The 26138-nt window shown below is 43.1% G+C and overlaps 1 long non-coding RNA gene across 1 annotated transcript in view; it reads right to left on the bottom strand.

Annotated features, from left to right (window-relative positions):
* Nucleotides 1-290: 290 nt before the first annotated feature.
* The window catches only part of LOC311581323, a 29088-nt gene continuing 3240 nt past the window's right edge, over nucleotides 291-26138 (bottom strand). Inside the window, exons 2-4 of the long non-coding RNA XR_014773746.1 lie at nucleotides 23078-23281; nucleotides 14687-14832; nucleotides 291-1080 (exon numbers count right to left, since the gene is read on the bottom strand). This is a non-coding gene — a long non-coding RNA (uncharacterized lncRNA). The remainder of the gene's footprint in view (nucleotides 1081-14686; nucleotides 14833-23077; nucleotides 23282-26138) is intronic.

Genomic DNA, 26138 nt, shown 5'->3' on the forward strand with positions numbered 1-26138 from the left:
GGGAGCAAATCAGAACAGAAGAATCAAAAGAAGAGCACCAGATGCCTGTGTAATTTCTTCCCTGAAAAATCTGGATACTAGCGGCATTGATAGGAGGTGCCTTGGGAAGTTTCTCTACTTAGCGAAAGCACGAGACAGTGCAAGGGCTATGGAGGAGCGTAGGTGCAGCAAAGGGGATGATTTTGTGTCCTTCTCTTTCCCCAAAGAAACCACCAACACAGTTGTGGAAATGAATGGTAGAGCTGTGGCCATGGAGCCACTGTAAGCAGCTGTAGCTTAGGGCAACCAAGAGTTTCAGGACTGCTTCACCAAGCAGTATATGCGGAGGATGGCAAGAGTGGGAGCTCTGCCCAGTCCTTCCATCAAGCCTCAGCAGCCAGCATTTTCAGTGGGTTACTCCATCATCATAGTTATTCCGTGGACTCAGAACAGAGCCCCCTCGTTATCACTCTAGCCAAACTGCTTAACCAAGTCCTCACTTGACTAGTTAAGGCGCCAAACATCACCATTCCAAGCCTTGCCCAGTGCTATCTGCCCAGCTGCTGCCAGATCTCTGTTTTGTAGTGTGAGACCAGTTCCCTCACAGATTCCATGGGTCACGTTAATGCAACATGTTACCAACGCTTCTGCAGTTATTCCTCCCTGCCCACACCATTTCCCAGTATAAATATGCTATGGGATTCTGCAAACTCCAGTAACTTCTTCACATTCAGCTGCAAACCGCTGTGCAGCGGGATGCCATTGTTGTCCAAGGTCAGGAACCTTTGACTAATGTCATGTTAGCATCTGTCCCCCACCAAGGGCAGAAGCTGGGTGAACAGCTGTTTCCTCTTCCTCAAGCCGCACACTCTCTTCTTGCTGGTAAATCACTGCCTCGCTGCTGGAAATTGATGGCACCGAACTCTAATCGTATACTTGAGTTCCCGGAGTCTCTCCACAGAACGGGTGACGTAGCTGCACTGCAAGGCCACCGAGCAATGAGTCTGTCTAGAAAGCGGTCAGCAAAGCCGCCCATAGTCCAGCTGCTGCAAGTTGCTCAGGGGCTAGGAGAGAGACTTGGACTTCACTGAAGAAAAACATCTTCAGTTTCAGTTTCAGGGAGTACTGAAAAACAACAAAATTATGAAAAATCACTGAAACTATAAAATAAAATTGAGCTAGAAAGGAAATGTTGCCCCCTTACAATCTGAGGAAATACCAGGTCCAGCAAACAATGCTAATTTTAGAATACTTTATTTAAGCTCAAATAAGGGGGTTTAGGGGTTGGAGACATAGTTCAGCTGTCAGGAAAATGCACTATTCTTGAAAAAGACTGGAGCTCAGCTTCCGGAACCCACGCTGGGTGGTTCACATCTGCTGGAACTCCAGCTTCAGCGGGATCTGATGTCTCTGGGCATCAGCGCTCACTTGTACATACTCATCCCCTGCATCACAAACACATAAAAGGGAAGGAGAAAGCCATGCAATTACATTTAAATAAAAAAACATTTAAAAGAATTAATTAAAAATAAAATAATCTTATAAATAAACCAAAGAGACAGAGGTCTAGGAAGCTGATTTAGTGAGTAAAGTGCTTGCTATGCAAATGTAATGTAAATGCATAAACACCAGGTGGGTGTGGCCACCCACTTGTAACCTCAGCACATAGGAGACAGGGGCTCCCTGGAGTAAGCTCTGTGTTCAAATGAGATACTTTATCTCATATGTAGTATGACATGTAATATATTTATTCCATATAAATATATGGAAAAAAGTCCCAGAGAAGCAAACAAGCAAACATCCCCACAGTAGTATAAGAAAATGAATGCTTTACAGTGTCTAGGGAAAACTTTCTCAGTGGTACACGCATATTTAAAATATCCTGTCCTGCATTAGGTTGGCTTACACAGTTGGAGGCACGGTGGGATAACAGTGGCTATCTGCAGGGTGGAAAGATCTCTGTAGTTCCTCAGGATAAGAAGCTGGAAGCTCCCAACAAGCGGATCTGATGGTTCACTCACTCTGGAAGAGGAGAGCTGGCAGGCTCTGGCTGGCTTCCTTTCTTCTCTTTAGTCTACCTGTGCACCCAGCCTACTGAATCCTGCGGCCCACATTCCGGGTTGGCCTTTCTCCCTCAGTCATTATCCGCCAAGTGTAGACAGTATCTGGAAACACCCTTGCAGGCAAACACAGGAGCGCACCGCTACTGTCTGCTGTGCCTCCCAACCTAACCAAGTTGATCAAGGTTAATCACCAAAAGCCTGCCTCTTGTCAACTTGACACCTGAGCCTGTCGCCCTAAACCATAATTAATCTCCAAATAAAGACAGCGACGAGGTCATCAGGCCATTTGACACGCTATTACTATCCCACGGGTGACAGAAAGCTTACTAATTCTTTCCTTGAGTTGGTAGGAAACGTTCTGCTGGATGCTTATTCTGTTAACACATTAGCTCAGTTGACATTATGTGATAAAAGAGTACAAGGAAAAGAAATGAGGGTATCTGCTTAATATAGCTATATACGTGTACAAAGATATTCTTAACAAATAGGGAAGAAACACAACCACAACCCTCACGTCTATAGCTGGTTGGGAAGCCATGTGTCTGAGTGCAGGTGCCTGCAGAGTTAGAGTTGGATTCCCCCTGGGCCTGGAGTTATGGTCAGTTTGTTGTGAGCTGACCGATGTGGGGTCCTCTGTAAAAGTAGTACGGAGTCTCAACCACTGAGATACCTTTCTAGCACCAGTTTTAAAAGATTTTTAAAGACAGGGCTTTGACTATGGCCGAGACTGACCTGGAACTCACTGTGTAGACTAGGAGGCCCAAGAACTCCAGGCAATCTTCCTACCTCAGCCTCTTGCATCCCCAGGGTTACAGATGTGGGCCACCATGCATGAGCCTGGCTTTAACAGAATTTTTTATATGATTCCATTTTCTCTCATCTGTGAGTGAGCGGACTATTATTCTCTTAAAACCCCTTTCAGTGGTTGCATTAGAGTTTGCAAGATACATTTACAGGGAAATTCACCTCTACTTTCAAACAAGAGTGCACTGCTCAGGGGTGAATAAGCCATTTTATAACAAAATATTCTTAACTCCCTGCTGACCCCTCTTTCAATGGTGCCATTTACTTCATGTAATCCTTAGCACACACAGCATATGCGTATTCATAAATTTAGTTATGAAAACATGAGCTTGAACAATCTTTTATTTATCTAATCAGTTAAAAATAATGTCTTATAGTATCATCACAGACTTGTCCTCCAGCACCATTCCTTTTTCTACAAAGATTTTATTTTTAATTATGTCTGTACATGTGTGTCTGTGCATATGAATGCTGTTACAGCAGAGTTCAGAAGAGCACATCAGATGCCGTGGAACTGGAGTTTCAGGTAGGCGTGAGCCACCCAGCGTGGGCACTGGGAACCAAACTCCAGTCCTTGTCAAGAACAGACTCTTATCCACTGAGCCAGCTCCCCAGCTCTGTTTTTTTTTTTTTCTTCTGATTCCTTTTTTATGTCATTTTTCTTCTTTCTAAAGAATTTATTTTATCACTTTATTTTCTGTCTGAGAACACCTATTGTGTTTCCTCCCTCTCCCCACTATACACTTGAAGGACAGTTTCATGAGGTTCAGAATTTTGGGTTTGTGGGTGTGCTTTCTCTCTGAACATACCGGCTATTTCTTAGCACCCTCTTCTCGCTCCCTATGGGCAAGTCAGGTTGACAGCGTTAACTGTCACACTGACCCACCTGATGTGTCCAGGATTCAACTTTGGAAGGTTTGTTTCACCCTGTGTATGCATGAGCAAAAAAAAACCAAAAACCAAAAACCAAAAACAAAAACAAAAGCAAACAACAAAAACAAACAAACAAACCAAAAAAAGCAGAGAATTTGAGGCTCAGCACCATGTGAAGTGTTCAAAGGAATTAGGAGTTCAAAGTTTGGAGGTGGGCATTGTACTGAGGGAGCATGTGCTGGAGTGACTTGGGTTCTGTGCCAGGCAACGTGTCCTTTTCCCAGCATATAATTAAGGGCTCTGAGCAAGGAGGGTGCACTCAGATTTGCATTTTGGAAAGGTCTCCAACCTGCCTTCCTATATGGGGCAGAATGCTCTCGGTATTCATTACCCAAATGTCAACCTAAATGGGCACTGGAAAGGCTACATCAAAATTGTTTCTGTAAGAACTGTCAAATATAACCCTGCTCTTATCTGTGGTGACAACTGAAATCTGGGATGTGCAGAGCCACAGCGGCTGGCCCGGAGTGTTCTTCAGTCCCTAGGAGATGGGCCCTCCTGTTATCTGGGAGCTCCATTTAGAGTGTGCAGTGAGCATGGTTTTCAGGTAAACTGTGGGACTCTGCTGGATAAGGTCTGACGTCTCTGGAAAGCCATTTTTGTGGTTGGCCTAAGGCTGTGGACTCCCTTTTTTGGAGTGGGCTCCTCACTCCACCTGATCTGGTGGTGCCAGATCTTGTAAGGAAATGTCACATAGCCTTCAAGGAAGATTACAGGCTGGACCCTTTGCAGATAAGGAACTTGTTCAGCAAGCACAGGAATTCCTCGAAGTACCCCACCCTATGCTGAGGAGATCCCAGCCTCCTCCCAGCAAATGACCTTTCATAGTACCTAGAAGTTATCTCCTCATCCATAGGATAAGTAAGTACTGTTTTCTCCTTCTTGTGATAGGACCCCGGCTTACTGCCTGTAAATAAGGCACTGTACCACTGCATGTAAATTATTTAACCTGCCACCCTTAGCTCCAGTGGACCAGATGCACTCATCCTCACAACCCCTCCCCACTGCCCAAGATTTAGAAATAAAGTCTGGCTGGCTTGCTCACTCTCTCTCTCACCATTCCTCTACCATGACTGTCTGAGATTCCATTTATTCCGCGGATGGGGTTGGAGCCTGGCGGTCAGGCAGCAATGGCACAACTGCCTTTGCAGCCTTTGGGAGCCTGCCTGCTCCATCGCTGCTGCTGGCTCAGTGCTGACCGCCATGAAGCATCCGTGGGCCTGCATCTCACCGGACGTGCCTGAAGGTTTCAAATGCCCACCTGTTTCTTGTGCCATGCTCAGCACAGAAGTTCAAGCAAGGAGCTGTAACACTTTTGGTATCATCACGAGCTTGTGGAGCTCCAGAGTCGCCGCTGCCTTTTGATACCATCGATCTCATTCTAAAAGAGTTAAGCTGTAACACGCCATGGAAAACTCATTTTCCACCTCCCCAGAGAGACCAGGAACCTGGCCTAGTCCCCGGGTCTCAGGCCTCACCCTGAGTGCTCTGAGCTGCCCCTGAGCAAGAATTGGGACCCTTGGGACCTTTGATCTCAAGGTCTGTTGGATCCAGGCCACACTGCCAGATGCAGAAGGACAGTAAAGCAGGTCAGGAGCTGCTCCCTCCTGTTCTTTCTGTAACTTCCGTGAATTCCCATTGCGTCGGGGACTGCGGTCCACGCACTCTGCACATCCTCTTGGCCAGACATGGCTCCCCCTTTCTCTCTAGTCTTTATCTTGCGTTCTGGTCAAAGGAGCCACTTTCTGTCCAACTTCATGTTCTTTCTAGATGCAGTTCTTTTGCCCCACCCCTTTCCTTGGCCTGAAGCATTCTGTTCCCGTCACTCACAGCAAGGGTTTCTTCCGGTCTTTCCTGCCCCAGCTTCCCTGTCACCTCACCCAAAGAGTTCCCCTCAGACTGCATTGTCTAAGGAAGTCACTTGTTTATTTTTTCATCAGAGTTTTTGCTTTTCCTCTTCTTGGCTCCTTTGGTAATCTGTAATCATGTCACCAATGCTGAAACGTAGTATCACGAAGGCAGGGACAGTGACCTGTCTTGCTTACCCTCAAGTCTCTACCAGACAGAATATTGCTTAATGAGAAATAAGCACCTGATTAACACTTGCTGACTAAATGAGCAATACCAAATTGATATTCAGCCTGAAGTTGATGAGAGCCGCCTAATTATCACTACAGTTAAATGTTCACTATTAGACATGACCAAGAGGCAGAAAATTGGAAAGGGAGAAATAATTGCAACATTGTCCAATTATATCACTTTTACAAATATTAGCTTATCTAATGAGAAGTGAGTAGATCATCTGCAGACTCACATTTCTTTGTAAGCGATTGGTGTTTTCTTCTGTATGCCTAGAGATCAGAGAGCTTAATGTCAAAGGACTCTCTCCTCTCACTCTCCAACAATGGAGTAAACATCTGTGATTAGTAACAGCCACGTCCAAGTCGTGAGCACTGCCTATGCCTGAGTTCTTCATATATTGGCTAGCTTGCATTGTAGGCATTGCAAGTTACCTGGCTGGAAACTAAGGCTCATAGAAACTAAATGCTGAAGGTGACAAAAGTGAAATTTGAACTCAGGTCTGCCTACTTTAAAAGGCCACACATCTTTTACCCTGTCATGTAGAGTAACTACGGCCAGATAGCTTTGGAATTTATGTTTTTCTTTTTCACGGATATATTTCTGGTGTATAGAACAATTCCAGTCATAGAATTGTTCAGTAACTATAGGTGAATGAATGAATGAATGAATGAATGAGATCAGTCCTTAGGGACCAGTGTTTCCTAATGGAATGTTTGATATGTATTCTGCGACATAACAGCTACTTCACATATATTTGCTGTTATTTATTATTAATTTTTTAGGAAATAAAATAAGAGAAAGTTTTTTTTTCTTTTATTACAAGAATACAGGAAAAAGACAGAGGCCTGGAGAAGGACCAGGGCATGTGTGTGTGTGTGTGTGTGTGTGTGTGTGTGTGTGTGTGTGTGTGTGCATGCATGTGCGTGCAATTGCTGGTCCTCTCTCAGGAAGGGCTTTTGCCCCTAGAGGATGTTTGGTAGTGTCTGGAGACAATTTTGATTGTTGTAACTGGGGACTTGGCATCCGATGGGTAGAAGTGAAGGATGCTTTAAACAGCCTGAGACATGCAGGACAGCCCTTAACAGATCAGCATCCACCAAGTGTCAGCAGTGCTGGGACTAAGGAGGGAAGGTGCAATGGTGGCGAACAGGACAGAATGGAGGAATGGAGGAGGTCCTTCTCATTTCTGCCTGTGCATGTCAATGTGCGAGAAAGAAAGAAGGTGAGAGGGAAAAAGAAGGGAGGGGCGAATGTCCAATGATCTTTCTGTCAAATAGTTTTTATTATAGAGGATGTCAGGTGCAGATATTTCATGCCACTTCCAAGCAGACGTGGTCACAGACTGCAAACCAGCAGTAGGTTTCCAGAGAAAGTTAGGGAGTCACTTTGGAGAAGGCATTTTTTTGTTAAGAGTATCCTCCTTGACTCTTCACTGGGAAACAGAAGCAGTGATGGATGTGGAAACAGGAGAAGGAGTGTCCTGCCTACAGTGGCCCCAGAAAGAAGAACATTCAGTTAGCACTTATGAGAAGAGGACTCGTTTTTGAGACATGATCTCAGAAGAGCAAGGGGAAGGAGGAAAAGCTGCTGAGCACTGTGCTTTTGAGTTGGCCATTGCTCCACTGAGACCTAGGGAACAGGACAGAATTAATTTATTAATATGTCCAGAGTGTGGGATTTGTGTGCCACTGGACAAGAAGGAAAAGAGTTACTTCATTGGCAAGGATCAGTGTCCCTGATTATCAAGACACACTGGACACATTCTGAGGTCTCTGGGCACATTGTGTAGAACGTGTCTGCTAGATGCAATGAGGAGCTTCTGCTCCTCATTGGACAGGGTTACCCTCATCAACTGCTAACATTCTTCTAACCCAAGGTTATACATGGAGGTGAGTGCTGGGTGAATTCCTGTGCTGAGGCTGCAGAGAAGCCCAGAGCCAGTCAGGACCAGCTCTGTCATAGCCCAGGCTGGATTGTGTTAGGTATTTGTATGAATTATTGGGGCAAAATCTTGGTCAAGAGAAGGTAAGTGGCTCCAATACAGAGGTGTTGGAAACATCCCAGACTGCAGGCCTCTTGTGTAAAAGAACCTTCACATTGGTGACCAGGACTCCCCTTGTTAAAGTGAGATAGATAACTGTTCAGGTTGATTAAGCAAGATGAAGTCCCTGCTTCAGTAACCTGCCCTCAAATCGGTATTGATGTGCAGTATTATTAATTTTTATTTTGTGTATTATCCAGAATTCCCAGACCTTTATCTAGTGGTTGCTTGGTGGGGCGACTTATTTGGTCATCCCAAAGCAGTCTGCACCCTTACTTCTCTTGCTGTATAGGCTGGGTCTTGCAACATTTGTCCTCTTACCATTATCTCTTGATGCTAAAGCACTAAGAGTATCCCAGCATGCCTCTGTGTTCTGTATATACTCCTCTGAGATCGAACCGCTATAACTCCAGTTTCTAGGGACTACCAGGGAAAATATACCCTGCCAAAGTGGAGGCTGTTTTCCTTACTTTCTAATCAATTGGCACACGAATCCAAAAATGGCTAGATCATTGTCTCAAGGTGCCAGTTTAGTGGAGTCTTAACATACTTGTGATTAAGTCTACTCTTAGACGTAATCCTGACAGCCCAGTTTAGTTATAGAAGCACAAGACTTGCCAGAATGTCTTTGGGAATGAAGGTGAATGAGATCTTTATTACTTCTGCCTTTAGGATTCTGGAATACATACACACACACACACACACACACACACACACACACACACACACACATATTCTACATACTCGGGGACATTACACCAGGTGTGGCCCTTGGTTTTGCCCAGATGCTGCACTGAAGAGGGAAGGACACCAAACTATACAGGTGTGGTCCCAATTCTACCTCTGGCTCAGTCTTTTAAGAAAACTTTCATTGTCTTCCTAGGATGTAGTAAATGGGCACCACATAGTCAAATGTCTCTTTTATCATTAAAAAAAATAATACAAACTTTGAAGTGAAATAATATTATTTAAGGTGGTTTGTACCAGCCTAATGTCCTGTGAATATTTGCATGTGCCTACCGTAGGAGGTACATTAGGTAGGTAAACTAATCTACTGTATGAGCTAGGTGACATTTCAGTAAGGTTGAATTTTGGTACCCTGCAATATGGAGGGGATTGTTATCATCACCCCAGTACACGTGGTACATGGATAGTGGTCACAACAAAGGCCCTGTCTGATGACAGGACAGCTACTCAACTGCAGGGGGAGTCATATTGTGTTGGTGAGAGAAAGCCCAAGCTGAGGCCTATCTATAATATCCATCCTTGCTTCTGTGCCTTCTTCATTTGTGAGCCATTGCTTAAACACAGATGAGAAAAGCTGGCTGCCACTCATGAGGCAAAACCTGGTGGTTGACTCGCCCTTTGGTGTGCATTCTCTGATGGGTGTTGATGTGAAACAAAAGTCTACAAACTGTGGGCAATGGCCTGTGAACCTCCTTAGACCTGACTGTGAGCATAGCATTTTCAGTGTAATTTAGTACATGTAAAAGCACAAACTTACCCCAGCTCTACCTTCATAGTTGCTGGAAATCCTGGCAGGAATCCAGACATGCTGGGTATTTTGCCAGAAGATGAGTTTCAAATGGGAAGTGGTTCGCTGCTGCAGGTGACATAACTTAGACCTAGAGAGCTAGAGGTTCTAGCTGCAGCTGTCCTGCTGGGCCTGCTAGAAATTCCAAAGAGCAGCCTTGCTCGCCACAGATTCTTCCAGCCCTATTGGAGTTTCCCAATGGGCATGAATATCTGCGAGCTTGCTACAAATTCATGTGAGCCAGGGTCTGCTAGAGAATCCTCTTTCATTCTTGCTTCACTCAAAGAAAGAACCCTTCTAGCATGTCTAATTACTAATTGGGCTGAAAAAATGTTCTCAAGGGCTCTACATGTTTCATTCAAAATAAAACAAACAAACAAAAAACCAAACCCCTCAAACCTCCAAAAAACCACTATCACCCACTACAAAGAACATATAAAAACACAATATCAGTGTTAGTGTGGGCAACAAACAACAACCTTGGAGGAAATAACAGCTTTGTAGGGTGGGGATGGGTTGAGGCAGGGTTTCTCTGTGTAGCCCTGCTATCTTGGAACATGTAGACCAGGTTGGCCTGGAACTCAGAGATCCACCTCTCTCTACCTCCCAAGGGCTGGGATTAAAGGTGTGTGCTACCACATCTAGCTTGGATAAGAGCTTCTAAGGTGATAATTTTTGTTGATTCTTTTCTGTATACCTACATTTCAGAGAATGGAAGGGGGGAGTTAGGAAAGGAGGGGAAGAGAGGTGTCAGGAAAACATATGGAAAATGGTTTTCAGTAGCTGGAAACCAGGGACTAGCTCTCCAACTGGATAGGTTTGCTGTGTGGCTGGATGCAAACCACTTGGATTCTCCCCAACTCTTGAATTTTCTCACCTCTAAAATGGAATTGGTGAGAATTCTTGCCTCTCAGGATTGTGAGACTCCAAAGGGAAAAAGATGCAAAGGTGTCACTGGTAGGGGCAGAGAAATCAAGTGCCCAGGTCTCTCTCTATTTACATTTTCACCAGGCTGGCCATCTCTCCTTTGGTCTCTGTTAACTACATTGTCCCAGTACAATGCAAACTAGGAAGATGAAGGGAAACTCAGTCTGACATCAATTTCCTTGTTAACTCAAGTGCATGGCCGCCCTCAGAAGCACTGGTCTGTTTTTTTTTTCTGCATCATTACTAAGAAGACAACAGGAAGGCCCTGGTGCCTAGCAACCCATCTCCAACTGTACTGTGAATCCTGTAATGAGGACAGGGTGAGGGGTTACATCTGCAGGTACGTGCAAGGCATTTCTCAGGAGCAAAGGCTCATTTACACACCGTCAAAAACCACTGTCTAGTTCTCCACTTCAGGGCTTGGATAGCCAATGCCAAGGCTGTTAGCCAAGGGACGTCTCTACAAGTCTCTATAGATAAAAACATTATAGAAAATCAATGTGCAATCTTTATTTTCCATTACCACTCAGGTACACTGCCCCAGATACAGCCAGCAAACCAGGCGCTAACAATTAGGGCAGCAGTGAGTGCAAGTGCAATCCAGGCTGTTTGCAAAGTCAGAAACAGTGCTCAGGGTTCATGCAGATGGGCCCACTCAACATTAATTTGCTGGATGATTATCCCCCAAACAAGTCTCAGTTTTCCTCATGTACAGACTGAGATTGTTAGAACAGATTTTAATACATGGCTTTCAAAACGAATGTTCCACACGCTTTAATTGAGCGTTTGGCCAAGTAAAAGCACTTCGGATGTTTTCTCCAGCCTTCTGCTTTCATTAGAAAAATCTTGAGTTGTACTATAGGAAAAGATGACTTCTTTTTCCCCCTTGTGGTATGTTGACAGCCACACACTATGGATGAAAGTGTGTTGCAGTGGTGAGGCCAAGCAAGGTTCTAATTTGGCTGGAGTTGAACTTTGAGTTCTAGTTGGCTGCATGTAACTGCAGAGGAATAATTTTTCCTGTTCCGAGCTCAACTTTCCCTAACTGTAAAATAAGCCATAGCAGCTACAAGAAATTACTGACCTTAGTTGCTCTCAAAGAGATAAAGTAATTACCTAGGAACAAGTTTTAGGACATTATGTGCTATATCTTATTGAAGCTATGCTTGATTGGACTGGTACTTTTCCAGATACCTTGTATACCATTTTTTTTTAACCTTACAAGTTTTACACAGTACATATTTGCCATCTATGCAAACAAATATTTAAAATGCAGTAAGCCCACTGACTATAAGCCTATACATTTCCTTCCCAAAGAAAAACCTAACCTATAATGTTATTTCTAGTCCACAATTCTATATTCCTTCATGACGTCTCCTTCATTTATCATCCTCCCAGACTAGTAAATAAGATTTTAGATGTCCTATCTCTCCAGCAAGCCAAGTGAAGTGACGGATGAAGCATTCCATTTTCATTCAGGTCATTAATAAGTGTGAAAAGGGCCAATTCTGATGGTCAGAATGTAGCATCCATCCTTATTAGTGGAGGCACCGGAGATGGTGACAACTGTCATCTAATTGCATCTTCTTAATCCGTGACAGCACTTGCAGGGATGGCATCCGAGGTGTGCCCAGCCAAGGACTGCCTTCAGTTCCAGGACAGCAGACAGGATTTTTATTGCCATCAAATGGAAATTGGTTTAGTTAATATAATAAATTATACCACTAACTTAATTTAGCAGGAAATGCCTGTCATTTGGGACCTACAAAATGCTGAAAATTTCAGCACACATGTTTGAACTTTGGCTTGTGGGGGAGGATAGAAGATATGTATGTGGCGTGCACACACATTCTCACAGATGTGCAATAGATAGAGATGGGGCCTCGTACAAGGAAGAAACAAGATGATGAAAACTGGTGGCAGTGTCTCAGAAGCAATGATTTGCAAGAGACTCAATCTAAATTATAATTTCCCATGTCTATCACACTAAGTTTTCAGAAGCACACCCTGCATTTTAAATAAGAATATATGGAAATAAACAGGCATACTTATGTCAGTGTGTGTGTGTGTGTGTGTGTGTGTGTGTGTGTGTGTGTGTATTTGCACATGCACATGTGTGCATGCGTACATCCTTTTGGCTTCTTACCTCAAACCATCCTCTTTATATTTGTTTCTCTGATTTAAAGGCCAAGAGACATTCTGGTTGTTCACGATTAGCACTGACAATGACATTTGTAGAATCTCAGAGCCAGTAATTTTGTTAAATCAAGTAAGGTGTGTGGAAAGAAGCTGTTTTAAAGAGACTGGGTAACTCATCTGGTGTCTGGCAGACACGAAGGGGCAAAGCGTAGAGCCTGTGCTGTGTGCCTTATGATTCAGAAGAACTCTGGTAAATGAGGGAACTTCCCAGCCATGGGAGAGACAATCTGAGGTGCTGTAAAGGTAAAGGAAAGGTCAAGTTCTTCCTAGAACAGCCTGAGAAACCAATAGAAGTAGAGCCTGCAAATGGAAGGCTTTTTCCTGGGCAGTTCATGTCTCCAAATTTCATTATATAAATACTTTCATCCTTTTGAATGGTGATACACCTCACAGAGGAGATATAGCTGTGGACCCAGGCTGCTCCCGCAGCACCGGCAAGTCGATCATGCTGCATCAGCAGCAGCTCTTTAGAGCTCTGAGTCACCCTGTCACTGGACCACCAAAGAGCATAGCCCACGGCAGGTGGGCTGCTCTGCAGAACTAACCAGGAAGCTTGGATCCAAGAGTCTGTGTCGACTCTTTCAATGCACGTCTTGGTTAGAAGAATTATCTCCCAAACATAACAGACCCAGGATGCTCTGAGGAGAGGAAACTGCCACTCAGAAAAGGAGCCTTTCTTTTGTCTCAGTTCACTATTGGTTATTATGTTTTTCTAGTGCTAAAATGTATTTATTGAACATAGATCACGTGTTCACCTACCAGACACTAGGAGGTCATGGTAGAGTAGACTTCATGTGCTTCCTGTGGAGCTGCAACTTTAAAATCATGTTGGGATGAAGAGATACGTGTAAGACTTGGGCAGCACTGACCAGTCCCCTCTGAGGTGAGGAAGCCTAATGTCACTTTGCCATGATTGTACAGTGTCAGACATAACTCACAGAACTGGACTCATTACACTGTTTTTAATATCGTGATCTTAAAAGTTTTGATCAGATTGCTTAGTTTTAATAAAGCAACCAATAAAACATCTTAAGATATTGTAAAACTTGAAGGAGCCTACACGTTGCTCAGCTTAGATCTCTGTATTTCTGCACTAGCAATTTCCTATTTATACTTGTTATTCTGATTTTGAGATAAATTTAATTAGTTATTGTCTCTCTGCTAAGGGAGGAGGCTAGATCTTTCGGAAACCACAAGTCAAAATCAACAAGAGTAGCGTCTAAAACGTTTGCACAGTGGACTTAATTAGAGGAAATTAGTGATGAATCTGGGCCAAGGCTCTACTCAGTTGGCGGGTGAGCAGAGGTAAGTCAGTGCTGGTGTGTTGAGACGAGACCAGGATCTTGAGGCCACTGGTCTCTTCCTTTGTCATTGATCTGGGGTGTGTGTGTCTCTATTAGCCATCATCAGAATAAAAGCAGTATTCCCTAAACTATGAGTCCTCAACTTTTATTACAAGGATGTATGTTGAGAACATAGTTGGACGTCTGGAGATAGTTGGCAGGGCTTAGCACACAATTCTCTGGTGTGGTGGGGAAGTAAGGTCTTCCTCTTTTAGTCCTCTTCCTAGTCTTACTCTTCTCACAGTGAGGTAATTCTTTTAGAAAACTTTTGTAAAAAAATCTTGAAACTGTTATGTTTTCTTCTCTATATGCTCTGATTCTTGCCCATATACTAGGGGAATTTCTTTGCATTTGGTTTCTTCAGTAGTTTGTTATTTTTTTTCAATGGCATATCATTCAAATCGTAGCTGTTTCTCTGTTTAAATGTCAGTCTTACTGGAGTGGGCCAAGAACTCATCGCCCAAGTAGGGGTACCGTACTTTTCAAAAACCCTTTCTTTAGCACTACAAACTGTTTTCTACCACAGCTAAAGCTGTTCCACACATTTGCCTCCCCTACATTCCCTTAAAAAAATAGGTCTTGCAACTCTTAGTTCAACTCAGAACTGGCAGCTGGTATTTGTGCTTCTCACTTGACACATCTGGAAAGGAGGAACTGATTTGTGATGGAACAGGTCTCTTGGACCCAGGCCAGTTAGTATCAGCTGCCTATAATGAGAAACTCAGCTTTCTAGCTCTGTCATCTCTTTCTAGGTGACACAAGTGTCTCATTTCTCCTGAACAGACCACCTTATTAATGACGGCTTCATTCTCTGATGGAACATTCCTTTCTTTTTTCCCTTTAGAGGTTCTCCAAACCTCTTGTGGACTTTGAACTTCAAGGTGAACAGTTGAAAGGGGTAAACCATCACGGAAATAGCTTGAGGCGCTGAAGGAAGTAAGAACAGAAAGTGGTAAAAGTAAAAGGAAGTCGAACCAAATGCCTCTGATGGTCATAAACTCATGATATTCTGCAAGACAGGCTGAGAGCATGGTAGCTGGCTAATGAAGATCACACAGGAACAGACACCCTAGTCTCAAAGGACATGGACCATACCCTACCGACAGATAAGCCATAGGCTTTCTATTCTCAGCATTCTTCCCTACCCATCAAACACAGCAATGGTCTGTGACATTGTATCCAAAAACACCAGAGTTCATGCTACTTGTTACCACAAAGGCCAATGAATAAAGACAAGAATTAAACTTTCAAGCCATGTTTTACCCAAAGAGCCAGTGATCTTAGAGAAGCCAGTAGGTCTTAGAGCTAGCCCATCTTTAGCCAGTAGATCATAAAAGGAAGGGAAAGCCAGTCAGTCATCCAAAATCTCAGTCTTGTCCCACTAGTTAAGTGGTCAGCCTTGTCCCCGAGATTCATGGCCTTGACCACCCTCTCCTCCTCATCCCATGTATGTATCCTTCATTATCATCTGCCCGGGCATCTGGGTTCAGAGACCCACAAGGATGCTGAGTTGGCATAGTGTGTGAAGTCTCAGCCTTACTGTCTGCTTGAGTGGGGTTTAAGTCAGAACAACAAATACATTAGAAGTGTGTGTTCGCTAAACTACTCATAACCTGTATGTGCATATTCTTTTCAATAACATGGAGTACAAATGTACCTTTATAGAGAGAATATAAAAGTGCCTCTACCTGTCCTTGTGATCCTCTATCAATGCCAACTACCAACGAACATATGTTTTAAACCATGGAATCCGGTAAGTCTGCATCTTTTCAGAAAACTTAAAAATCTCTGCTATGGAGTATTGTCCTTGGGCATGACATGGCCAACATGAAAACGAGGTAGCTGTGATCACTACTTGTGATGTTAGCTGACAAGGGGATTCCATTTATACAGTTTTCAGAAGGTCATCACACATGCTGGGACAGAAGATTTTCATGTGGTGGTCATTCTGGGGCCATCCATACTCGTGTAAATAAGCCCAATATAATCATTAGCTTAGCTGGATGTGTTTCTTTGGTCTATCGTCAATGCCATATCTAGGGTGAGTAGATATTTGTTCACATCTCCCTTGGAAAAGTAGCACAATAGTGATCTGCCCTTGGAAAAGCAGTTGGTAGACATTGCATGCAGCATGTGAAACTTTGAGTGAGCTGAACTGAACTTGTTCATCCCAAGAGTGAGGCAGCAGGCTCCAATTGTGCAGTCGCCTTATTATGCTCATTTCTTGATGGGGAATACTTTTCCTTCATTTGCACTCCAGATGTGAGGGTTTGAGTTTCAAATATTGCTCAGTCCACACAGTTCAGCCCTTAGTAGTCACACATAGGTAGACTACAGAGGAACCTGTTAAACTTAAGCACCTGTCTATTAAACTCAAGTAGGTCCAGACATCCCTGCAGGCTTGTTTTATTAAGTATAGTTAATGACTCCTTCTAATCAGCACCGTAGTTCTCCACAAAGGTTGGGCTGAGAAACCATCTATGGTACTTGTAACATATGGGTTTTGCAAACAAGCTTCTTCCTCTTTAAAGCTGAAAGGCTTTACTGTTGGGTTTAGAAGGCCAGTGCCCTCTGGAAGGGCTCTTCCTTCATCACTAGTGATCTCCTTGGCCCATTTCCAGTGTCTTCTCTCAGCTTCCTATGACCTTCCCATTAAGCAGGGGCAAGAGAGCTTAAAAATCTGTTTGTTATTGTGATGGGCAGATCTGGGCCCAGGGCTCCTGCTCAAACTATGGCACCAGCCAAGGACAATATGTGCAGTAAACTTTGAACCCCTACCCAGATCTAGCCAAATGGACGGGACATTCTTTACAGTTGAGTGGAGAGTGGGGTATGACTTTCACATGAACTCTGGTGCTCCATATTTGACCACGTCCCCTGGATGGGGAGGCCTGGTGGCACTCAGAGGAAAGATAGCAGGCTACCAAGAAGAGACTTGATATCCTATGAGCATATACAGGGGGAGGAGGTCCCCCTCAGTCACAGTCATAGGGGAGGGGAATAAGGGGAAAATGGGAGGGAGGGAGGAATGGGAGGATACAAGGGATGGGATAACAATTGAGATGTAATATGAATAAATTAATAAAATACATTAAAAAAATCTGCTGTTGCAGGCCCAGTGGTCCCTGTTTGTTTAATTTCTTACTAAATCTTCTAGGTGGTGCAGAATTATTTTCTCTTTCTGAAAACATGGAAGAAGCACATAGCAGGACCAAAGGACAAGAGGCTAAGTTTCCATCAGACAAAATCCTGATCACCAGACAGTTGGGGTGGTGGTCTTGGTTAAAAGCATACCCATGGTAGACAGAAATTCACACACTGAAAATGGTTTGCAGGGCCCTGCAACACAGCTGTTTCTGATTGACTCTTACTACTGGGTTATTGGTACTATTCATAGTTTATCTGCACACCTCATGAAGGTATAGCATACTAATAAAGATGGCTTTGGTGTAGTCACAGAATTTTCATATATTTTAGATTAATGTCACCCAACTTGATGAGTTGTTTTTAAGTAATGCCAAGAACAAGCTTAGCAATTGGGAAGTGGTAGGATTCATCCTATGATTCTCCTTAGAGATAAAGGACATCGAGGTTAAAGGTATTTATGGAAACAATTTAATAGGTGTTGTTGAGGTCCCCATAAAGGAATTGGCAGCCATGTAACTATTTGATTCATAGGAGGCTTCTAAAATGGTGACACTATGACGCCAGCCAAGCCTAATAGTGTATCTATATTAAAATAGTGCCATACATTTTTTGTTGTGCGATATAGTTTTCACATTCGGTTTCTTCACCTGATATGTTTATAAGATCTTTCGATGCAGATATGGCTTGGTTACCCTTTAGGGATCTGCGGTGGTCAATGGTAGTTGTTCAATTGCCTGGATTTAGAATCACCTGTGTTCTGTAGTAATTTCCTTCAAATGGAAACATCGCCCCCAGGAAGCTGATAAGATTCAGGAAGAAAGTAGAAGTCCCAAGTCTCAGAGACCAGAGACTAAAGGACTCACAAGGCTTTCCCCTAAGGCTGTACAGGCATGAACATTGCCTAGGGAGAGGAGCTTCTCTGATGGATCAGTTGCCTGATCCCAGTCATGCAAGGATCCCAGGGAGGCAGCTCTCATGAGTCCTCACCCAACCTGGGATGGCTTTTCTGGTGATACAGCTGCTTTTAAGTCATTCATATTCCTGTAAGTAAGTGATTCTCATCCTAATGCTGTGACCCTGTAATACAGTTCCTCATGTTGTGGTGACTCCTAACCATAAAATAATTTTTCATTGCTACTTCATAACTGTAATTTGGCTACTGTTATGAATCGTAATGCAAACAGCTGGCTTTCTATGGTCATAAGTGACCCCTGTGAAAGGGTAATTTGATGATCCACAGGCTGAGAAGTAGCCACAATAACTGTAACTGCTGTAAGTAAGCACAATAAATTCACAAGTTCACTAAGCCTGACTCAGGTGGGACTGTTTCTTTGTTCTTTCACTAGGGCTCTGGGATGGACAGACATTTGATCATATCTCCAGTAGAAAGGTCTCATAGCAACCCAGGAGACCTCTATCCATGTCTCTGTGTTTCCAGAGAGGTTTAAATGAGAACGGAAGACTCACTTTGAATCTGGGTAGGATCATGTTATGGGCTAGGGTCTCAGGGTGACTAAAAATAGGTGAGGAGAAAGTAAACTGAGCAGCCTAATCCATCTGTCTCCACTTTCCCACTGAAGTGTGACCAGCCACCTCCTACCATCATGACTTGTACCCCCTAAACTGTGAGCCACAGGAAACTCTTAAGTTGCTTGCTTTCATTTTGTCAAAAAAGTTTTCACAGTAACAAGTTGTCCCTTTAACTAATGCACACAAATAGGCCAAAGGGCAAAAAAAAAACAAAAACAAAAACAAAACAAAACAAAACAAAGCAAAAAACAAAAGAAAGGGAAGAAAAAAGAAAAGCCACCCTCGAACACTTCTTATCTAGTACTAGTGCTCGACCTTGACCAGTCTATTAACTTTTTTCACTATTGAGTTTTTAACTTCATTAGTATTCAATTTTTTACCGACACACACACACTACCTTCTGTGTGATAAGGACCAAGCTTAATACTGCTTTTGAGTTTTGTTCACTCCCCCAGTGTCAGAGGATCCCCTGTCATCCTCTACTGAACCCACAGAACAAACCATGGCACGGATGCCATATCCTTTGAGGTTGGGAGATCTTATGCATCAGCGAAGCACAAACGGTCCCCTTTGAAAAACCACTGTGTTTTTAAAGTTTCTAATTTGCTCAGACCAACACATTAACCTATTAAAATAATAAGCATGTTATTAGAACAGTAATTACAGTGATCATAAATATCATGAAAATTAATAACAGTAAAAAAATTATAATAAAATCAAGAGAGACATGCAAAAATAAGACAAGTTTTTATCAAAATCAATACACACATGCTGAGGTGTTAGGAAGTTTTCAAAGGCTTACTGTGGTCCCTCTTTCCTGTGGTGGCAAGGTGGCAGTCCAGGTTACAGCACCCTGCATGTCACTCTGTAAGCGACAGTGATACAGAGGCTGCAATGACCCTGCCTGGCAATACCCTGAGTGACCAGCAAAGAAAGGTTTTAAACATGTGCTTTCTCCTTCTAAGTCCAGGAAGGTTTTTGTTCCTTCTGCAAGTTTGTCACTACATGTGCCTGAAGACTGTCTCTCTTTCAGCCAGGGTAGAGTTCCATGAGATGTGCCCAGCACTTTCACTCCAGCGATGCAGAAGTTCTAAAGCTCCCCATCTCCTGCTTGTACTTGGAGAAATGGCCTCCAAATTGACAAAAATGACATAGACTCCATCTTTGATGAAAAAAGTAACAGAGCCAGGCAGTGGTGGCACACACCTTTAATCCTAGCATTGGGAGGCAGGTGGATCTCTGAGTTCTAGACCAGCCTGGTCTATCAAATCAGTTCCAGGATAGCCAGGGCTACCCAGAGAAACCCTATAAAAGGAGGGCTTCTAAGTGCCACATAGCTAAGATATATGAGTGTGCCCCACAAAAAAAAGATGTCGAGACACATGTACCCTTACATGTCCCATGCAGAATTAGACTTTCTCCAAGGCAGACAAGACAACCCAGTCCAAAGCTGACAATCCTGTGGTTGGAAGAAAGCAGGACAGAGTGTAACCTACAGCTTCTGGTGAAGGCTTGTTTAAACTTGCTTTGGTGTTGAGAGCACTAGTGGGGATCTGAGTATATGGGGACACAACCCCAGCTCAGTAAACAGCTTGTCACCAGAGGGAAGGAGCAAGACTAAACAGCACAGCAGCCTGGCAGGGGATGATCTCTCCAAGAAAACAGGGACAAACTAAAACATCTCCCAACCGTAGCCTTGTGTCTCCTCCAACCTTGTGAATAGCCTCCAGCCACATTCCTCAAGCAGAATGTTCCCTTTTGTCCACAACCAGGTAACATCACTTGAAAAGGTCCCTTCCCAAGTAGTAGCATCTCAAGACAAATTTCAGTCCAAAATGAACAAAAGACAAAAATCCACATGGTGAGGAAAGTAAGAAAGTAGGATACAGAACAGAAAAAAACCAAAACAAACAGATCCACCCAACCAAACACACAAACGACAAGCAAAGAAACTTAGTGGAAAAAAAAATAACATCACAAAATTGGCCTGTGTACATATCATGGTTTCCAAAATAAATGTAACATATCAAGGTCTTATAGATAAGCAGAGCTCAGAGAACAGAAGAGAAGGGTTAGAAAAGTGTGCCCAAACATTCGGAGAAGATAAGCTTGAGCCAGGAGAACACAAAAGCTAGTAGAGGAGAAACGAAACAGCTGCAGAACTGAAGTCTCAACCGAAGGACAGTGTGTGTTGATAGAACCTCAAAGAAGGGTAAAACTCCAATATTGATACATTAAACTTTCATATGCCCTTTGCCTCAGCAGTTATACTTGCAAGGACTTTACCTGCAGGCATTTAACCACTAATCTGTGAAATGCTGTGCACAAGGGCATCAGTCGCATCAAAATTTCCAGCAGTAAAAATCTGGGAATGATCTGGATATCCAATGAGAAAGAGTCATTAAGTAAAGGATGTGACCTATGCACTGGAATGTTAAACAGCTATAAAAGCAATAAGACAAATGCACCTCAATCAATCTCAAAATAAAGTTTAGGAAAAGAATAACACAGCTTTAGAGTATATGTACTATATACATATATTTATACACACATGTAAAATTTATACATATATGTATATCTATACATACATACATACACACACATATGTTGCTTATACAGCAAAGGAATTTATTGGAAGGAGTCAGAAGCTGACAAATCAGTACTCAGGTTGGAGAAACAAAGGAACCTGGAGGAGAAAGGAAGGGTGGCTGAAGTGTGTGTGTGTGTTGTACTCATATATAATACTCAAAACATTTTAGTGGTGGTAAAATTAATTTATAATTAATATGTAAATAATGTGTATAGGATGATTACCATTGGATAAAAATAACACTGCATTGGCTTTTATTTTATTAGTTACCTACGGAAGGGCATATAAAAAGTTGGCAAAGTGGTTTTTCCAGGAGAGGATAGCTCTTTTGGTAACTAATACTCGCTGCAAAATTTTATAGCATTGTATCTATTACCTATTCAAAACAAGAAATCAATTATCAACAAAGTGACACTCCTTTCTTTCCCATGACCCTTCAGGTCTTTCACCACAGCATTCTGGATTTAACTGATAACCCTGAGGTTTAAGAACTGTCTTGGTGTCTATCTCTCCCTGTGCAGGGTAGACATTTTAAAGCAGGAACCCTGTGCCTCTTACCCTCTCTCATGTGCAATAAGCTTCTGGACAACCCCTCCCCCACTCCCCCAAATAGTACTACCCTAGACAGGAAGCCGTCAAAGAAAATTCTTGAAAATTGTAATAAAGATATTGATGTGTAGGTCTCCAGAACTGATGGTTTCTGGTAGGGTGCAGGTGGGGAAGAAATCACTTTTCTTTTAGGGGCTGGCCACTGGGAGTTTGACCATGCTCTAGTGAGTATATAAGCAACACAAATTGAACTTGTGGATTTTTTGTTTGTTTGTTTTTATTGTTTTCTTTCTTTCTTTCTTTCTTTCTTTTTTTTTTTTTTTTTTTGTAGTTGGGGCAGACCTAGGAGGTCTGGGAAGTAAGTGTGAAAGGGGTGCATCATATGAAATTCTCAAATAATCAATAAAAATATTGTTGAGAAAAAAAAAGTAATGAGACAAAATGAAAGGCAAAAAGGAAATGCCTTAAAAACCTGGGCATGTCTTGTCCTGTTAAATGTTGTTCTTTGTGATGTTAAAGGGGGATTTAATTATTCAATTATTTCCTAGGGAATGAGATATGGTTAATATTATGTTTCTAGTAGTGGAAGTTGTTTATTGTTGGTTTTGAAGTTGCATTCCTACTTTGCTGGTCAAAAAGTAAATGATAAGAATATCTGTATCTTGTGTTGCTCCAATAGCGCATGGATATAACACCAAGATACATCACATGTACCAAAGGAAATATGTACCATATAGAAAATAAAACTTGTCTCCCAAAACTTAAAAACAAAAAAAGACACACGATAAAAGATACAGGACAAGTTCTAGAGCAAATCAAATATTTACATTCTGATTCATAAAAGCAAAAAAATCACAGTAATGAAAATAAGAACAAAATAATTTTAAGGCGGGGGGGTCACCACAACATGAGGAACTGTATTAAAGGATCACAGCATTAGGAAGGCTGAGAACCACTGTCTTAACTTCCTGTGCTCAAGTCCGTGGTCCAGTGTTTATGAACAATGTGACCCTGGGGAAAGAACTAAACTTCTCATTGCTTCATCATCTCATCTGTGAAATGGGACTGAGGACATGACCTGATATATAGGATTTTTTGTAAGGATTAAGTAAGATAAGTCCTAGGACAGATGTTCCACATATAATATGTTCTAAATAACCATTAGCTCTTGGTGACATCACTGCATTCAGAGTGTACTCAGAGTGTCTGTGGCTACCCTGAGGTCTATGCTGACAAAGCTGCTTTCCTTTTGCTTAGCTCAGAGATGATTCTGGGTAAAACAGGCTGAACAACAGCCTCAACGTTCTGGGGTGACAGAGTAACTGGTTATTTCAGCCTTAGCCTGGAGACACGTACCTTTGTGCCAACCTTTAAAATAGTCTTGTTTGTCTTAAAGATCCAGAGAACCCTGGGGAAATAGCAGGAGTCTCAGAGGAAGGCTGATGGAGAGGCCAGGCTTTAGCTGACCATGAAACACCACTCACTGCACCAGCAATCCACGCAGAACACCATGGCACTTTCATAGCTATTCTTCCGGATTAAGCTTCCTTTTGTTGACTTCTGTGAAGACAATCGTATTTAGTGTACTGAATTAAGTTATAGTTTCTTTTTGAAGTTCAGCCTAGTGGAGAAAGTGTCAGATCAGCATTTGACAAATGACCTTGGTAAAGTCTTTTTATTCAGTGTGTGGATTTGTTCACCCATCTGTCACATCATGATAAGAAAACAAGCAAACAGAACTTCCCCTTCAGGAGGATATTGTAAGGTTAATGCTAGGCTCACGGGGGAACTGTCCAGATGGAAATACAGAGATTAGTCTGCAAACATATGCAGAGCACCTCTTACACATTGCGCCTTGCACTCTATTCTGGGTACTTTCGAGTGATTTGTTTGAAGTAATTTATACAAGGGCATCTAAGCCATGATGTAAGTATTTATGGAGTGTCGATGCTTCAGGCACCGTTTTCCTGCTTAATATATATTGACCAGATCCACACAAAGTCCTTGGTTTGGCTTTCCAAGTCCCTCGGATGTTCTAGAATAGTTGGGAGCTGTTGAAATTAAATAGAAGAAAGTCCTAGCAACTTATTTTAGACATTCAAGTTTCAACTTAACAAAAGCTGTATCTATGAATGACACACCAACGAGAGGAGGAGCTGTGGATTCCCTCTAGCACACTGTGTGGCTATGGCCCCTTTTGGACACTGCTAATTAACAAGTTATGAGAATTTACTGCTCCCCAAAGTGCATTGCCTTACTCTTCCCTACATATTCTCACCAGAATGGCAATTCTCCCTCTCTTGTCCATCAGACGTGATGGGATTAAATATGGCATGGAAAGACCTCTTTCTCTGCTTCCTCCCCTTGTCTCTTCTTCTTGAGCCTCATCAAGGAGCCTTACTCATTTGATTATAAAAGGCTAGAAGCTGGCGTGTTTGAGGACTCTCTTCCACACAACCAAGAACTCTTAAACTCAGAGCAGCACGGGTCTCTAGAAACATTTGGTGCAAATATCCTCCTCGTGGACCAAGTAAGGAAACAGAAGGCCAAACATTATAGCATCGGACAAAGGAGTCAGAGATGCTAGAGCTAGGACTGGAAGACAAGCCTCCTGACTCTTTGCTCATTGTACCACACTATGATACTCCTGCCGTCCAAATGCAGTTCTGACACTGCATTCCATCACAGGCTAGAACAGACTCCGCGCCCCCCACCCCCCCAGGATTTCCAGAGCACAGGAGTTTCCAGGAGTGCAAAGCCAATCTTTCCTGTACTAGGCAGTTGGGATCCTGAGTTGCCACCATCAGACACTGGCTCTGCCTCCTTGGGCTGCAAAGGAATGTATTGGAAAGAGTCAGAAGCTGACAAATCAGCAGCCAGGCTGGAGAAGAGATCGAGGGGCCTGGAAGAGGGAGAGAGAGTGGCTGAAATCCTGTGCAATGCCATGCCACAAAAAGGGCTGTTAATACTCCATCACTTTCTTTTTTCAAAATTTTACTCCATTAATTTATTCAGAGTACATCTCAATTGTTATCCCATCACTTATATCCTCCCATTCCTCCCTCCCTCCTGCTTTCACCCTATTCCCCTCCCCTAGGTCTAAGACCCAGGGGGGCCTCCTCCCCCACTATATGGTCATAGGCTCTCAAGTCTCATCTTGGTAGCCTGCTTATTCTTTCTCTGAGTGCCACCAGGCCTCCCCACCAAGGGGAAGTGGACTCCATCACTTTCACAACTCCCCAGGCCACTGAAGCATAGACACCACAAGGGTGCGGAACAATGTCTAAACTTAAACATGAAGCTGGCTTGAAATTTACAACCTCAAGCAAGAGAATGGGATTGGCCACCGGAGGCCACCTGTTCATAGTCTGGCTGCCAAGGTTCAGGAGTGCAAGCATCAACATTTCACAACGTCAGCTTCTTCCAAAATAAGACAATAAAAATCCTGGACAGCCTTAAACAGTAACAGTAATAATATTAATAACAACAAGTAGCCTCTGACCTTCCAAACACATTGCCTGTCTCCAGCTGGACTCGGGGAAGCTCCTGGACAGAGTGGAGGTGCCTTGGCTGTGCACCTGAATGTGACTGAGGAAATTCACAGAGGAGACCACTGTGAACCCTGCGCTGCACTGGAAAGGGCTCTATTCTATTTTCAGATCTGCAGAGTCTCGTTTAGAAGCCGATAGCCCCTTCTGGGCTTCCCTTGCATGATCAGCAATCTACTAATATCAGCCTCTATACATTGGACTCACAGTCAAGTACCCCAGGCTGGGAAGCCAGTCTGTTCACTTAATCCAAAACATATGTCTCATAAGCCTATTGCTGTACATTCCTGACAGTGATGAAGGTCCTCTGGGAACAGGTATTAGAGCAAAACCCTTTCATGGGGGGGGGGGTTAACTTACAGGATAGAAGCTGCTTTTCTATTGTTTTGAAATAGGTGTCATAATCTCTGAGATTTCTTTCTGTTTAATATATATCCTTTTAAGTCCTTAGACATAATACAGGGCTGGTGAGGTTTAATGGGATGGGACCTAGGAAGCTGCAGGCAAGCGCTGTACTGACAGGTGACAATCCTGGAGCCCACAGGACCTGGGAGGACTCAATGATTCTTGGGCTGCCCAGAGGGTGCTGTTGAGCCTGCCCTTTGCCCTCATGCCCTTTTTAGGACTGTGCTACCTGACATTTTAAGCCAGCCAGGGGCCAGTATCTCTCAGGAGACAAAAGGATGCTACACTTTACCTTTTCATCCCAGAGGAAGGAGAAGTTTCCCCTCTCATTGGTACAGTCAAGCTTTTGCCTAGCTCTTTGAGATACAAGGGCTTTTTTTTCCTTCCTTCTCTTTTCTCTTCCCCCCCCCCCGTTTCCTCTTCTCTTTTTGTCTCCTCTCCTCCATCTCGCTGCTTCCTTATTT

Source organism: Acomys minous (assembly GCF_964271855.1).
Source record: "Acomys minous genome assembly, chromosome: 13".
Classification (NCBI taxonomy): Eukaryota; Metazoa; Chordata; class Mammalia; order Rodentia; family Muridae; genus Acomys; species Acomys minous.